This window comes from Nanorana parkeri, unplaced genomic scaffold, assembly GCF_000935625.1.
Source record: "Nanorana parkeri isolate BGI_ZX_2015 unplaced genomic scaffold, ASM93562v1 scaffold139, whole genome shotgun sequence".
NCBI classification, from domain to species: domain Eukaryota; kingdom Metazoa; phylum Chordata; class Amphibia; order Anura; family Dicroglossidae; genus Nanorana; species Nanorana parkeri.
In genome coordinates this window covers 451,444-469,812 of record NW_017306407.1, presented here as the reverse complement: position 1 = coordinate 469,812, position 18,369 = coordinate 451,444, and positions in this window count along the sequence as shown.

Genomic DNA, 18,369 nt, shown 5'->3' with positions numbered 1-18,369 from the left:
AATAGAACATACTGTATGTTATGCAGGCAGCAATGTATTTTTTTAAGTTGAAGTGGAAATACACTTTAAAGTACTAATTTTTGTCAAAATCTTAAAGGAGAAGTATGAGGTGAGTGCTTTTCCCTCACCTCATAGTTCTAGCCGACCTGTGACAATGAGACTGTCACAGGTCGGCTTAGTAGATCGGGAGGTGAGCGAACACATACCGGCGTTTGCTCACCTCTCGATCCTGTCACGGCTCTCTGCCGTGACAGGGGAGGGGCTGGATTCCCCTACCCGCTCCGATCCGCCAGCGCTGAGGAGGGGGCGGGTACAGCTGGCTCTGCCTCCAAATAGGCAGAGCCAGCTGTCAGTCACGCAGCTGGGCGAATCCAGACATAATGGTCGGGATCCGCTTCAGCTGCGGTGTCTCAGTATACAGCGAGCAGCAGCTTGCGGTATACTGCGGCATCTCAGTATACCGCGAGCTACAGCCCGCGGTATACTGAGCCCAGGGTGACGGGAGGACGCTAGTTTGTGTCCTCCCGTTACCCTAAGGAGAACTATGGGGAAAATATACATTGTATCCTTTCAGTGAAATGTATCTAAACATCGGGCTCTCGAGCTGTCAAAACAAATAGCAGAGAGGTGAGGTGAGTCACTGCTGCCTCTCTGCTATTTTGAGCTGTCAAATACGGGATCGCAAATTGCGGTCCTCTATTTGCATGTAACGGCTTCATTCTTTCATTAATGAAAGGAAGAAGCTTTTACAAAAAGCTTAATTATTTCATTAATTAATGCCTCAATACTGAGACATTAATGAATGACTGTTAAATGCTGAGAATCAGCAAATACCGGCATTACAAAGCCTGATATAACTCGTCACGTACAGTGTACGTGGCCAGTCATATAGGCACAAAGTGACAAGACGTACACTGTACGTCTCCCGTCACGAAGAGGTTAATATAGTGAACATTAGGATGATAAATGTCATCAGTGACAGTAATGGATGTGTTCGGATATGTTTCACTTATCCTAAACTCTTATTATATATACAGTGTGATATGTGTGTGTGGTCATAGTTGACTCAAAATGCATTGTGTATTCATTATAGTCTGCATAAAGCGAAATAACTTATCTCCTCAAAAAGTGGAAAATAAATAAATCTAATTAGTGAATATGTCAGTGTATGTCTATGAGTATTCTCTATAGCAAGGAATCCAACAATCACAGAGGGAGCAGCTTGAGATCACCAACATCTAGTTTCTGAATGCGCCAATGATGCAACTACATTGTTCCCCAAAGCTTTTATCTTGAATGCAAAAATGGTGAAAGAAATTAAAATTACAGCAAGCTAAAAGGTCACGATTAACCTGGAATTTTTCTGCAATGAAGAAGTATGAGAATAAAGTCCCAACCAAGGCTTTCCAGAGACAACGGTATCCAGGGACAAATCAACAAAACAATTTAAATATAAATTAGAGACAACTAGGACAATTAGGAGGACAATTATATTTGGAACAGGAGTCCCTCAGACCCAAGCACCCCTTGCACAGTCTTACTTTGCCTAGTGACACATTTGGTGCTTAATAGAATTATTTGGTGGGACAAAATTACGTTTTCAAAAGCTGTTCTAGAGTTTTCTGTATATAGAAGGAAATGTTACTATTAAACATACATTTCTTGGTGAACATCCTATTAAGCCATATAAAAATTAGGCTGTTCAGTTGTGCCAGTAAACAGTGTAGTGCAGACAGAGTGGCATTTCAATTGAAGACTGGAATAGGTAATTTCATTTATGTTAGAAAAACAAAATAGTACAGAAGCAGTTTCATTTCAAAGTATGGAATTCAAATCTGTATATGTCTTGATTTAATAAAAAAAGCTGTTTCGTTATGCAACATACAGTTTTGACAAAATATTTTTTAGGTGTTATGATCAAGAACTTAACAGTAACACAATAAATGAGCACCAGCAGGGTGGAGTAGGAAGTTGAAAGGTCTTATTTCGTCAGTCAAATTGGTGAATGTACCCCAACATTTTCATACATACAAACCACAAAACATCAAACACTCTGAGAATAGATGGGGGGTGTCCCTAATCCAAATTTATGTAAATATCAGTTCTTTTAAAATTTCCTATTACGTTGAAACTTCTGAAATGCCAGATGAATTAGTCTTTCAAGTTCAGTACCAGCACAGTAATCTAGAAACTAAATCTCTTGATTTGGAAATTCTAAAATACATTGACTGACGGAATAAAACAATAAAAAATGAGCATGCAACTGAAGTGTACAACACTTTGAAAATACCAGACTTACTTAAAATAAACTTCTCAAGGATAAGATGTGGGACTAACCTTGCTGATGACCTCCTAGTGTTGGTAGCTTGACTGTCTATGGCTACTGAGTCACGAACCAAGAACAAGCATGCATCAAATGAAATCAGAACACCTGACCTGTATACTTTTTGGTTAGTGATTCAGAAAACATTGAAGGCAGGGTTGGCATAACAGAAGGGAACTAGCAAGAAATCACCCCAAAATTGACCCATTCATGGCTAGCTTTAATGAATGGTCTGTCTAAACGCAATGCATGCACACAATCTAACATGTAAAAGTGTGTGCGATGGAAAAGAGGGAATCGATCAGTAGGAATCAGCAGCTTTGATGTTATCGCATTACACTGAAGAGAATAATGTAGAGGTTGCATAAAATTTGCATAGGGAAAAGAGCTAAGTTCGATGGCCTGCCAAATTGGTATTTTAAAGTAAAGTAAATAAAGAAGGGTTGCTCTGGATTGGGATATTGCTATGGTAAAGCTTATGCTTAACAGCTAACAACTGTATTGTATAGATGTGATTGATTGATTGTTTGTCCTACCATTATTTTGCTACTTTAGACATTATTTGTGTTAGTCTGGTAGAACTACCCAACTGATCAGTGCACAGAGCTTCCAATCAGCCTTTCTATTAAAAGTGATCTGAATGAGTCAGGTAAATGTTTTGCTGGCGTTCAACAAAACAATTGTTTTCAACATCTAATTGATTAAATGACTGAAATGATGAAACGACATCTGTTTGAATGGCATCTGTTGACATAATCCGAGAAACCCACTATATGTTAGGATAATAACATCAAACATAGCACTGTGTTATAGAGTTGGTGAGTAAAATGGATATGTAGCACACATGTAGGTTAAGTAATTTACCTGAATGTTTCCATCTGTAAAAACTGGTACTATGTGTACATGTTCATTTCTAGATACTGGTACTGCAAGATATTCTTTGTATTAAAGGTCTTTAAAATGACTACGCTAGCCTGGTATGCTTTCTCTCTTATGTCTCTGTCAAGTACTAAGAAACATTTTGGTATAAAAATCTAAAAAGGCTTATGGCGTTTAACATAAGTCTTCAAGGGCATTGTTTTTGGCATTGACATTCTAAGTTGTGTAACCACTTTGTTTTGTTTTACATTATAAATTATTTTGCCATTATAGTACTTTATTAGTATATTTTGTGACACCAAAAGGAAGGTCCTTGTTGTGGCCCAGAGTAAGGGTCAGTGAGGACTGCTAGTCAACTATTTGTTCTCTTTTTTATAATAATTTACCCCTCCCACATTGTTTAAAGGTCAGCTAAGTTAATACAAGCTAGTGAAAAATTACTATGGGTATTAGGATGAAAAAAAATAGTTTATGTAAATCTGCAGTATTATAATAAAGGAAGAATGGTTCATATGAATAAGCTCATACATTTTTAAGTTGGTGTTTAAAGAAAACCTGTCACAAGACAGGGAAATTCAGATTCAGCATATGATGAAAAATGCATAAGCATAGGTGATGTTCAAAGAAAATTGAATTGCAAAGTGATCAGTCGATGCATTTGTACAAGTAGCTCAAGTTGTATGCAAATTTTAAATCCACTCTGGTCCTACATACTACCATCTGCTGAGCCTCTCTACTTGTACTTTGATGGATTGGGCAACCTAATTTACCAATAAGAAGGCCTAGGAGGCAGGAGGAGACACAGCATGACTTTTATAGCAATTTAAATTATTATAGTTTCATTTAAATTGTCCACTAGTTTAATATTGCTTCACATTTATAATTTAACTGCTTAATTCAATCATTGGTATAATTTTACTTTTTAAAAATATATGGTTTTGAGTAGCTACATCAGTGTGTACACTTATTTCTCCCCATCATCAGTAGAAATACTACCATCTCATATTGCATACGCTTATAGATTTTCACAATATTCTAAGACAGGTTATCATCATCAGTACAAGTACCTGGGGGTGTTGTTTAGGGCATCTGCATCTAGGGTCTATGCTTTGGGCCTCTTTTGATTATACATATTAGACAAGTGTACAGCATAAAAATTAGGGAAAAACATTTATTAGTTTCGTTTGATGAACCAAATAATTATGTTGTTTCGGATTCGAAGGCAACAAACCTCCAAATCCAAAAGCGCACATTTAAAAAGAAAAAATGTGTGGTGGCCATATTGGCTACCGGCACGTTCTGCCCATGCGCACCTCCATCTTGGAGGCGCGGTGCATGACGTCACCCGACACCTGTGACATCAAATGCATGTATGGGCGCCGCCATCTTGGATGCAGCAAGATGGCGGTGCTCATATAAAACTAAATATTATGTGCCTGAATATAGTTTTTCATTTATTCGGGCATCTCATAATTCGTTATTTTGGAATTCGGACAACCTGCCGAATCAATGGAATTTCGTGATCCAGCAAGTTCATCCGAATGCACATGTCTAATAAATATGATGCAGCTGATCTGATTAATCTTCTATTGACTTAAGACATCAGGATTCAAATTAAATATGATGTTTTTCTTGTGTAAAGGCTGCAGATGAAATTAATGTTTTGCGTCACAGATGACGGGGTCACTGTAAATAACGATGTTTAGTTATATCATATAATAGGTCAATTATTGGGAGATAGATGCAAATAACACATACAGTATAGATAGCATGCTTAAAGGAAATCTTTCAAAGCATGTAGGCTGCATCCTGAAAATTATAGTTGCTCACCCCTGCTCTCCAATACTTTGATTCACTAGCCTGGAATTATAAGCACTTATCCTTTTGACATGCTGCATGAACACATGATGCTCGTAGGCCAGTTCTGTGATCTGTAGCTAATTGGTGCAGCTAGTAATGAGTAGGTAGGTCTTCCAGAAGTCAAATTTCTTTCAGAATAGAACATACTGTATGTTATGCAGGCAGCAATGTATTTTTTTAAGTTGAAGTGGAAATACACTTTAAAGTACTAATTTTTGTCAAAATCTTAAAGGAGAAGTATGAGGTGAGTGCTTTTCCCTCACCTCATAGTTCTAGCCGACCTGTGACAATGAGACTGTCACAGGTCGGCTTAGTAGATCGGGAGGTGAGCGAACACATACCGGCGTTTGCTCACCTCTCGATCCTGTCACGGCTCTCTGCCGTGACAGGGGAGGGGCTGGATTCCCCTACCCGCTCCGATCCGCCAGCGCTGAGGAGGGGGCGGGTACAGCTGGCTCTGCCTCCAAATAGGCAGAGCCAGCTGTCAGTCACGCAGCTGGGCGAATCCAGACATAATGGTCGGGATCCGCTTCAGCTGCGGTGTCTCAGTATACAGCGAGCAGCAGCTTGCGGTATACTGCGGCATCTCAGTATACCGCGAGCTACAGCCCGCGGTATACTGAGCCCAGGGTGACGGGAGGACGCTAGTTTGTGTCCTCCCGTTACCCTAAGGAGAACTATGGGGAAAAGCCTTAACCCCATAGTTCTCCTTTAATTTGAGATATCTGTTACCACCAATAATATTACTTATTAGATTGTTGACTCCCCTTACTTTTGTGTTCTCTGTAAGTTCATAGTTGTCAATTGTCCACCCTTATCATCCTCCATTGGCATTCCTTTTTTATTATTACTGTGTATTGTAAATTAAGCCTCTACCTTTCTGAATGCTGTAATTCCTCCCAAATACCTGGTGATCCTGCTAGTTCCTCTTCTCTCTTTTTCATTCTGACTAAGCCAAGCATGAAAGCAGATCTGTGCTGGTGTGGTCAGTTTGCATATCCCTGCTCCATGTTTTGAGATACAAGATGCGATTCATCTGTACCTGTGCCTGCATCTCCTGTGGTTAGAATAGCTGCCATGCCTCCTGCCCAGCCCTGCTGTCTTGATCGACAGCAGCTCCTAGCAGGAGCCTCACTGCCAAAACAACAGCTGCTTGTAGAGCAGTGGTGATGGAAAGAGAAGGAACACCATTCTGGAATGCGTGCATCGCTTTTCTGTAACACAATGCACACAGCAGGGTACACACTTCCCCGGTGTGTATGTGCCCTCTCACTTTAGAAATTGACACACCCCCAGCTAACAGGAAGAAGGGCCATAAGGAAGGCTGAGCAGTCACATGACCACAAAATAAAACTTTGCAAAAAGGTACTAAATGAATAAATGTAAAAAACAAATATTGTGATTTTGGTATATAAATAATATTTATTGTTTTAATATGTGTTTTACATGATGTGCTTACATATATTTTAATCTATATGCATACACGAGTGCTAACAAAGTGCACTATTTGTATACTGTAATATATTGCTTAGTAAGACATTCCATGCCCCAATGGTCATTAAATTCCTTACTGTCTTTGTTCAGAATGGTAAAATACTTCATAATTTTACAATATTGCACTTTATCATTTTGTTAAATCTAGGTAAGTATGGCAGTGGGTGTAAAGTTTCTTGGTTAACACAGGATGAGCTTAAGTGGAAAGCTTACTCACATAATAAAATGGGTATTTGATATTACTGATCTTATTCCTCAGAACAGAAAATTGATCTTTGTAAATTCAGTCTTCCTTGCACTCTGATCTTTACAATTTTTAGGTAGTATGATGCAATATGCCTGCATGTCTGTGACAGCTCAGTAGTCTCTCAGCATTCTGTAAGACCAAATAAGAGCACAGAACATAATCTAAATGTATTTTTAGAAGAACTCTAGTGTTGAAATATTTTCTGTTTCTGTGTAACCTAAATTTCTTTATATCACAATTTTCCAAGAGAGCAGTCCTCTTAGACCACTCACCATAACGTTAATGATTCTTATTATTTTATTAGCCACAAATAGTAGGCTTTTAGGAGGTGTTCGAACAATGCATTATTCTTACAAGACATATTTTTCATTTAGGCACCACATACAACTTTTGAGATAACATTCCAAGAGGATCATTTCTTTTAGAGTCTTTTGGCAGGTAGAGATAGCTGTACATCTGTCATATGGGACTTAAGTAGCAGCTGTGACTAAACAGTGCAAGAGTGCAAGAATCTTCCTTGGTGACCATGATCACCTAATAAAATTACTATACGTGACCTGACCTAACTGGATGAAGGGTTGATTGTAAAAAAAAAAAGCAATGCATTTAATAATTTCTTCTAAAGAAACCATAAAGTTCAACTTACCACTTTTATCATCCTTTTTATCTTCTTGAAGCTGTGAATGCCTGTTCTCTGTTTAGTATAGCCTCTGTGGGGTAGCAATTTTGGACAATGGGGAAACACAAAGATCCAACACACTTAGAAGTGTTAGATTGGGGTGAATCTAGCTGCATATATACAGCAACTGTACAAAATCAGGAATATTTAAATCATAACAGGGGTGCATAGTGAATATGATGCATGCCTTTCCCACAACAGTGATCAAACTCAGAAGTAAAAGGTGATGACAGGGAAACAGTACTTCCTTTTTAAGGCTGACAACACAAAATCACTGCCGCAACAATTAGCAGCAGCATTGTCAGCCTGTCATGTGTAATCTATCGGCTGGTAGTTCTGGTTGGCCTATTAGGTCTATCAGATAGGCAGCCAATTGAAAGAGCTCACATGGCAGACTGACAGCACTGTTTCTAATTGCAGTGGCTTTGAATTCTCAGCCTGCAATAGGTAAGAAAGTCTGAAACACATTTGCAAAACGTGTTTTGTTTCACATAGTGAGATATAGTGCCAGACATACTGAAAAAAAAATAATTGGGCAACTGTCTATTACTGAATTTGCATTGATTATTGCTACTTATGACTAATTTATAAAGCCTACTTGCTATGTGTTTTATTGTTTGCAGTTGGTTGTAACATGTTGTGACATCTGTATGACCTGTATTGTCAATCCCAGCAGCAGGATCTCAAATGTACCATTTTTCTGAATAGCCTTTTCAGCATGCTGCTGCAATAATTCCTATTGATTTGTATTAAAGGCATTGCAACATCACTAAGGGTTTCATTTTTTAAAAGTTCTGCCAGACGAATGCCATTCGAACAGCACTAGAGTCCTATACTCATCAGCTCCATCTAGGGGTGCTAGTGCCGTTTGTTGTTATGTGTTCTATTTCCAAATACTAGTGCATTTTAATGGGCTGCCTTAATGTGATGCACATTCTTACCCATTTACAAATAAATAAATAAATGGGACCTAAATGCATTTTCTTTAATGCAACTAGTACCTGAATTTAGCCTCTTGCAATCACCTATACAGCAGCACTCAAACTGGGAGAGGGAGGGGCAGGCCTGTTATGGAACCAAGAAACCAGACAAAAATGAAAGTGCAGGTTAAAAATAAAAGTAGTTTATTGAAAATAACAATAAACAAAAATGGAAAAAAACAATTGAGGAAGTCTAGGACGTTGTCGATGCCAAGCTAGAGGTCAGATGCCAAAGCAGGTAGTCAGCTAAACCAGGTCAGGGAACACTGAGTGCAGGATGAACAGAAACAATAGCCAGAGTCAGGAACCAGGGGATCAGTCAGCCAGAGCCAGGGTCATACACAGAGAACAGGAACAACAGCAGAGCACTTGGTAGATCTGAACACACGTAAGGGCGGAGACTAAATGGATGAGTTTATGGTTAAATAGTGAACTGGTGTTGCATCATAACTCTGAGACAGGAATTTGTCAGTAGTTTGTCAGTAGTTGCAGAAGGAAGATGTTTACGGGTTTGGTAATAAGAGGGTGCCAAAGAGGATCAAACAGTGTCAGACATACTGCAAACAAGCCATGCTGCAGCCAACTGGAGGAGGAAGGTTAAGAAGAGCAGAGGGGTGGCTTCATCATTCAGCTGCTGCTGTTTCATTGTACAGTCATAGTAATCCATTATTTATATAAAGTTCAACTCCAGCCATAATAATCGTATTATAGTTGGAGTAGGCATGGAAGTTTAGCGGGAGCTGGTCTTCCATCGGCATGTATACTTAAGATTTGCGTGGAGAAGGAGGCAAGTCTGATTATGGCAGGTGGCTTTACAAAAAAGTCACTATGCAACTTACTGAACTGCACTAAGATTATTGTGCCTGGACTTGTGGTTTAATATTTGTAGTTAGTTGTTTGTCTGCAGTGTATCTTAATAACTGAAAGGGAATGCTCTTCAGAAAATGTATAGTGGCCTTGGAATATTTTGTAATGTGTTTAATGTTTACTTACAAAACAAAGACAAAAAAATCAGCAATAGGTGAAAAAAGTGGGTTAGAAACAATACATATATGTACATACACTGGACCTCATTTATAAATCTGGACTGAAAAGTTTAAAATCAGAGATCAACTATCTTCATAAAGCTGAAGTCCAGCCAATTACAACAGTGTTAGATCATGTGTTGGCTGCGGTTGGTCACTTGATGGTGGATTGAGGTAGTTTTAAAGGTGCTTAGGAAGTTGTTTTTTTCCAGTTGAGAATAGATGGGTCTGCATGACTTTACAACTTTGCCTGGAGGTGGGCTTTAAAATCTGTTCCTCTAACCAGCCATCTGATTAAAACCCTTTATCTGTTGAAAAATCCAATGTTATTCATCAAATCCTGTCATTTTGGGCTTAATTCCAACCTCAACATTGTTTCTAAATGAGTTAAACAGCAATTGCCCACCCTGACAACACCCTGGGGCACACCACTTGCAACCCTAGCCCATTTAGAGGTTTAATCATTTACCGCTAGTGTCTGTACCCATTCCTGAAGCCAGCTTTCTATTCTCATACATACAATTGACTCCATTCCAATAAGTCTTACTTTGTAAATTAAGCGTTTGTTTGCCTTATACTTGTCATTTTTGACCAAAGCACCAAAATCATCCTTTATAGGGTCTACTTGTTCTGTCCTTACCTTTTCATTGTTGATAGATTTACATTTTGTTCTTGTTTTCTGTGGCAATATGCTTCTCATAATCTATTTTAGCTATAATGATTGCATTCTTGCATGTATTACAATACTTGTTACCCTTAAATGCCATAGTTGTTCCTTCTGTTTTGTATTTTTTGAAGGCTAGTTTTTTTCTCTTTCATTAGCTTTTTAAGACTACAATTGAGCCACATAGGTTTAACTTATGTGTTCTTATGTTTGTAATTCAATGTATTGCAGCAATGCATGCTATTATTTAACACATCCCTAATATCCACTTCTTCTCTTTGTTCTTTGCTAAAAATAGTTAGTTCCATTTAGTATTTCATAATAAGGGGTGTTACTTGTTGAAGTTGGCTTTTTTTATCGTTTTCAATCTTTTTATTCATTTTTTTTAAATAATGAAAACAATACAAACACAATACAAACCGATTTTAGGTTATCCATCAACATCCAGAATACGTATGTAGTTAATATCAGACCAACAAAATCACAATATTCCAGATTAACACATTTTCACTCATGAATACAATTTACCATCTTTACATTATTTTTCTGATTCAACCCCCCTCCCCATCCCCTAAAAAAAAAAAAAGGGGCCCTTCTTCCACCTCCCTCTCAGGACATTCGTTATTCTCCTATCCTCAGCACAAATCTAATAAATCTAATAAAGTTGGCTTTTTTAAATTTAGAGTTCTAGTGGAATCCACATATTTATTTCCTATAACTTAGCAAACTTAATTACACTGCGGTCACAATTGCCTAAATTGTTCCTAACTTGCAAATCTGAAATACGTTCTGTATTTTTAGAAATCATTAGATCTAGCAGAGCCTATTTTAGTTGGGGCTTCTACCATTTTACCCATATAATTATTCAGCTGAGTGTTCAAGAACTGGCAAGTCTTAGTTGAGTGTACAGTATCATTTGGCCAATCAATGCCTGAATAATTTAAGTCTCCCATAATAATAACACACTCTCACACTCACTTTCAGATTGCTCTTGACATATAGGCATACCCCCTCCTCTCCTATCAATCCTGTCCCTCCTAAGGAGAGTGTAACCTTGGCTATTTGCAGCCCATTCCTGTGAGCAATCTATCCAGGTTTCTAATATTCCAATAAAATCAAAAACCTCCTCCAATATAAAAAATATCCACCCAGTTCTCCATGAGCCCAAATCCCTCCTTGTTATATCAGTTTCTCAGCCACTCTCACCTCCCTGAGCTCCTGCTGCCTCAGAAAATATGAAATCCAGTATACTGTTTCGCAATTACAGTCTTTGTGACAGATTACCTTGTCTGTCCTCCTAATAATTAAGTCCCCTACCCCCAATATCTGGAGTAGTCTTTGCTTTGGTAGCTAGAGGAGGTATTCTGCGCCAGCAATGCCAATGCTGAACTGATATACCCAACATCTCCAGCAACCGGATATATTTTTTTTGAGGTGTATCAACTCTAGACTGGCCTCTCTAACACTTTTCCCTCTATCCCACCTTCTAACTGTAACTCAGCTAACTACCTCTAGATCCTAGCACCTCAATTACTCCACCCTTGGTAAGTGTGATGAAGGCTTTGATTCTGCAGCATATATACCTTGCAAACAGTGTCCCTACTGTGTGATGATGTATGGCTGGTATTATAAGACATTAAAGATATGAGTACCAGGTGCACTGTGTGACTGATAAAATATGAACTTAACATTAATAGAAAAATTTCCTTTAAACAACATGGAGGCTGAAATTGCTGGTTGCATGCTGATCTTCTTGCTTCAATACAATTCAATTGCGTCTCGTACCCAGAACATGTATGCAGATAAGGACGTTTGCAGCCAGAGTGCAGTGTGACAACTAGACAACTAGCACCTTCAGAATGAGGTCAGCAATTGGATCACCAGTATTTCTCCTAGGAAAGGATTATTTTATAGAGACCCTGTAGCTAGAAAAAAAAATCTGCAAAGCAAAAATCTAGGAAGATATACAACCCCAACTAAAAAAAAAGTTGGGACGCTGTGTATATAATCTACATAAAAACAGAATGCAATGATCTCTGCAAATCTTATAATCCCATATTTTATTCACAATAGAAAAAAAAAACCATATCAAAAGTTTAAACTGAGAAAATGGACCATTTGAAAGAAAAAAGAGGTAATTATGAAATTGATGGCAGCAATATGTCTCAAAAAAAGTTGAGACAGGGCCATATTTACCATAGTGTAGCATCCCCTCTTTTTTCAACAACACACTGTAAACATCTGGGAGCTGAGGAGACTAGTTGCTGGAGTTTTGGGAGATGAATGTTGTTCCATTCTTGCCTGATATAGGATTCTAACTGCTCAACAGTCATATTTTTTGTTTCAAGATGCACCAAATGTTTTCAATTGGTGAAAGATCTGGACTGCAGGCAGACCAGTAAAGCCCACAGACTTCTCTACCACAAAGCCATGCTGTTGTCATAGATGCAGTACACGGTTTAGCATGGTCCTGCTGAAATATGCAAGGCTTTCTGTAAATATAAGATATATATTTCAGCATTGATGGCGCCTTTCCAGATGTGCAAGCTGCCCATTCCATACGCATTTATGCACCCCCCACACCATCAGAGATGCAGGCTTTTGAACTGAGCGCTGACAACAAGTTGGTCCCTCTCCTCTTTAGCCTGGAGGATGCGGCGCCCATGGTTGCCAAAAATAATGTAAAATTTAGATGATATTATGTACTGCAGATGATATATTTAAAGTCTTTGCAATTTTACACTGAAGAACATTATTCAGAAATTGTTCGACAATTTTTCGACGCAGCTTTTCACAGACTGGTAAACCTCTGCCTATCTTTACTTCTGAGACACACTGGGGGTGATTTACTAACCTAAACACACGCACGCACTAGGTGCGTGTGATTTTTACACAGCAAAACGTATTTATCAACCAAAAAGTCTCTAGAAGCATATTTCCACTAATGCCATATATGGAAAAATCATGCACATGATGCATATATAATGCTGCTTCACAGTTTAGACAAAAATGGTTAGCTCATGCATTTACATTCCTGCATTCATCAACGCAAGCAACACAATGTAGAGCTAATTTACACAACATCACCTTGCAATTCAGTGCAGGGCTTTCCACAACACACCTGCTGGGTGTGTACACACTACAAAGGTGTTTAGATTCCACCCATAGATCATGCTGGGAGGGAACATAAGGGTTTATAAGATTTCCAAATCATTGCATTCTGTTTTTATGTAGATTTTACACAGCGTTCCAACTTCTATTTTTATCTAGGGACAGAGGGGTTAATGTAGTAGGGGAATAGAGACTGGTAACTTATTAAAGTGTATGTTCACCTTACAAGGTGAATGCTTACTTTGTTTGGAAAATTAGGTATGTTCATTTCATCTAGTTATGTGTTAACAAAAATCCTGATATTTTTTTTTTTTCCAAAACATTTTTTCTTTTATTTTCAAATTCAAACACATACAATGCTTTTACAATGTGATCACGTACATAGCATCCATTGTAATCTTATAACAGCCTATATTCGTGAGTATACAATATGTTAATATAATATAAAATTTCAATCCTTGCCCTCTTTCCCTGCCAGATGAAGGCGGAGAAAGCTTTGAAAATCCTGATATTTAATTTCCCTTACTCACAATTGGGTATGCAAAGTGAACATTTCATTTGCTAATCGAATTATACAAAAACCCCATAGCTTCTTTAAAGAATGATTTTGCTGTGTATGGGGAAAATAATGAGGCACAGCAGCAACATACTTATAACTTACATCACCAATATCCAAGGGCTAGCAGTAGCATCAATCAAATTTAAAGCACAAAGTACAACCTCATTCCAACCTGCTTAAAATGGTTATTTTACTCTGAAAAGTAGAAATCCAAAAGTTAGCAAATTAGTTTTTCAGATTGTATTTCTCTTTTGTGCCTATGTCACAACCAGGTGATTTGTGCATCCATTTGGCAGCTTCTAGGTTCAGCTGAGTGTAATCTTATACTTTTCACCTGAGAATGGTGAAGGTTTCCTAGAATAAAATAAGCATATTACAGGTGCCGTGAAATCATCATTATTTTCCATTCTCAGATAGGCTTGTTTTGGTTATGCATAGTTTTCTCGGTTCTTAATGTGGTAATCTCTACGTAACGGCTCCAACCCACTATTTCCTTTCTTGTAAATCCAAAACATTGAAGAATGAGCATCTCAGGTTAGCACTTGTGAATCTGAGGTTATATATGCAATCTTTGTGTGATCTAAAACATCATTTCAAAGTCACATTAGCCTCAAACGTGGTTTCTTGGGGGCACCTGTCCACCTTATTTAATGCGAACAGGGTTTAGTGATCTGACAGACGTCTGTGAAGACAGTTCCTGAACAATCAAGATTAAGAAAGAACCTATCGTTTATTATATGCTGATGAACATTATATCTGATTTTATTAAAAAAAACATAACAAGGAAATTCACATCTGGATCACAATGTTTATTCCAGTATTCATTGGAATCAGCTGGTTTTGTATCAGTACATCAGAAGGTAGGTGCAATATGTGGATGGTCTACCAATCTCTTGATCGAAATGTATTTTGTTGTAATGTTTGCTTTATTGTCTCTCTGATCTTGTGAACTATTACTATTCCCTAAATCTAGCTAGTTGGGTAATAACTAACTACATAAGTTTTGAACATAATATAATGTTATATTTTCTACAAAAGTCAATTTTAACTATAATTTAGTAATCAATGTATTGTATTGTGAGAGCGTAGACATGTGCATCAGTTATCATAAAGTATTACAGCTTACAGTATGTTCTTCCATATCAATACACATATATTTCAATTATGGTTTCAAATATATTTCAGTTTTATTATTCTTATGAGGCTTAGTGAAGTTATAGTATGGATTGTGACAATGTAAGCATTGCAGACTGAATTTTTTTTACTGGCACATTTTTGTTTGGTTGTTGCTATGGTGATGTAACTGATGTGAAATGCAGAGACTGAACTAGAAATAAAATTGGATACTGTTACTAGCAATGAGAACATATGTTGTTGATGCTTCTATTTTACAGGTGTTGAAGTTTCCCAGCCAGCTGTGGTTGTGGCTAGCAGACATGGAGTAGCCACATTAGTCTGTGACTACAAACTAAAGGGAATGGTGGAAGAGATACGTCTCAGTCTTCTGAAGAAAATAGGCAATCGGGCAAAAGAAATTTGTGCTTTGTCTTATTCCAGTGACTACGAACCAGCCACTAGTGGCGATGACATCCAATGTTTAGGTACTCCAGGTCCACATAATGTGACTTTTAACATATCAGGGCTGCAGGTGGAGGACACTGGACTGTATATCTGCAAGCTTGAAGTCATGTATCCTCCTCCCTACCGTACCACTGAAGGCAATGCAACTTTTATCTATGTCAGTGGTGAGTAATTGTTCAGCTATTTTAACATGTGATGATGTGATTTAATTATATTTTAGGGTAACCCTATTCTTACAACAACATAACTGTTTGTCAATATTATAGTGTTCATTTCTAAGTTATCTAGTAGAAACTTTCTATGAACTCTTCTGCTTCTGAACATAATAGGCAATATATATTTGGTAAAAATGCTAATAAACATAAACTTTGTTCACAGCTATGAACTGTTAAAAGGAACTTCTCATTATAATTAGCTAAACCACCTTTATATAATATGCTTGAGTTGGGGGACTGAAAAGTAGTAAAAGGTTTAAAGAAATGTTTGCCTATGTGATAAAAGGTTTAGCAAATTTTAGGTTTCAACAGTTTATTATTATATGACTAGCTTGGTCAAAGTCTTATTTTTATTAGACAGAATGAGCTTTAGTTAATTTGTTGGATAGGATAAACTGTCAACATAAAGCTGGCCTACACCTATATCTGCAGATTTTCTATGGTCAGATGGAAAAAGTGCAAAAGATTCCTCCATCTACACTAAACTGTGTGGATGGAGCAATCTCCCACTTCTGTATCTTACTAGTCGGCCTCACTGGCTCTCAAAATACCTGAACAGTGTCTGCATCCAATCAGATTGTCCAGGTATTTTGAGAGCCAGTGGGGCCGACTAGCAAGATACTGAAGCTTGGCACAGTGCCAACAAACAACTGTGTAATTAGTTTCTGATGGAAGCAACAATTTACTGATTGATATGCTGCATATTAGTCTTGGGGTAGTGAAGCTACACCCATTCAATGATTTCCTGCCCTGGATTGAGTATGTGGCATGTGAGTCAGGGATTGGCAGCCTCCACTACATGCTAATTACACAGTGATGTACCGTACTTTGTGGCAGCCCTTTAATAGTTTAACCGAAATGTATGGATGTCAATATAGCACCAAAGGCTATGAATAATTTGTAATAACCTTATTAGGTGAAGAAAGCAGAAGGTGTATGGGGGATACAATACCTTGGGGGTCCATGAGAAATATATGAAACCAACAGATGATTATACACACAGGCTTCAGCTAAGATACAGTTTTGGTAGACACTATATTTGCTGCATTCATCATTGCCTAAATAACCGATGTTATTATGAAACATGTAAAATTCACTGAATATAATTTATTTCATAGATCTGACATCGCAATGTGCTCAATCATTGGAACCAGTTGAATCAAAGTCATATGATTTGACCTTTCTCATAATTTTTCTGGTTATGCTAGTCTACAGTTTATTGGTCACAAGTGTTTTAATATTTAAGGTAAGTTGTCATTTGAGAATGAGAAATGTTAGCCATCATAAATGTACATACTTGTTTATTTAAAAAAAACACATTGAATCATTCAAGCTGGAAATTTAACCCATCAGCATCAATGTACTAACTCATTTTTGCTAACGGGGGAAATTTCCGACTTGGATGTCCATAACAAAAACTGCAATGGCCTTCTTTGCCTGATGTGCTGAAAGTCATTTTCGTGATACCATACAGGCTGCAGAAGACAAGCTTCGCCTGGTGTATGAGTGTAATGCAAACATAACAAATAGTAGGACTAGCTGAGAGTGCCACTGCTAGCACAGCAACCAAATCCAAATATTTGCATTTGGCTGCTAGATGGAAATACAAAGTGTAATTAGAGCAGAAAGCAATACTAATTGCAAAAAAATATCACTCAGCACTGGTGAGTTGAGTTTATCCCTTATAAATGGGTATTTTGTTGTGCAATAGGTGGACACGTGCACCTTAAGGCAGAACCTTTTCAAACAGTACCTTGTTTACCCTATCTACAAATAAAGCACAAATTATTTTAAAGTTTGATGCACACTAGAAATGGGGACCACACTGTATGCATTAAACATGCATTGAACAAGGTTGTGTGTTTCAGCAGATCACTAAGTAAGTGAAGGTATGCTGTCTTGTGAACCCACAAGAGAAGCATGACAATTATCTTCATAATGATTATTCGCCGTTCTCTTGCATTTACTTTCAGTTAATCAGACCCATTATTCTTTTATATGAAAGAGTAAGTCTGCCCAAAAAAGGATTTTCTGTATTGATTTTCTTATTGCATACTTTTGTAAGGATGTTTAGTTAAAACTTTTCATTCATTTTTTACAGCGAAGGAAAAGGAGATGGGATACAGGTCACTATGGGCAGGTACTCCAATCAAATTACAAGAATCATCATCCTTATTATATTAAAATGTAATTTCAACAGCAAGCTGGAAACCTCACCCTTGCTGAGCACATTATTATCCATCTCTGCTTGACTAGCATGTTATTGCTGGCTAATGATGTCATCATACATGATTTAGAGCAAGATGATACTTGTCTTAGTCTATCAATTACCGCAAGACAAAGCTGGGTATGTGTTATTTTGCTCGGACTATTTATGGGGCTAGACCAAGCCCACATCTCCTGCATTTGAGGAGACGCACGTTAATTGCTGTATAGTGCTTGTGCTACATAACAGTATATTGCTTAAACAAACCAAAGTCATATAATAATCTTTAGTTTGATAGAATTCCATAGCATTGAAGGAAACCTTTTTTAAGAGAAATGTAGCAGCTGCCATTGTTGACCTCATTCTGCAAATACTAGCTCCCTGGCTGTTATGCTAATTCTGTAGCTTCAGACAAGTTTGCAGATAAGCACTTAGGAGTTTGCTCTGGGTTAGTAACTTAAAGTATAAAAGACAAAAGGGCAAGTTTAACAACCAGCCAACTAGCATTTCCATTAGGGGGGGGGGGGGGGGTGCAACAGGCCGCCA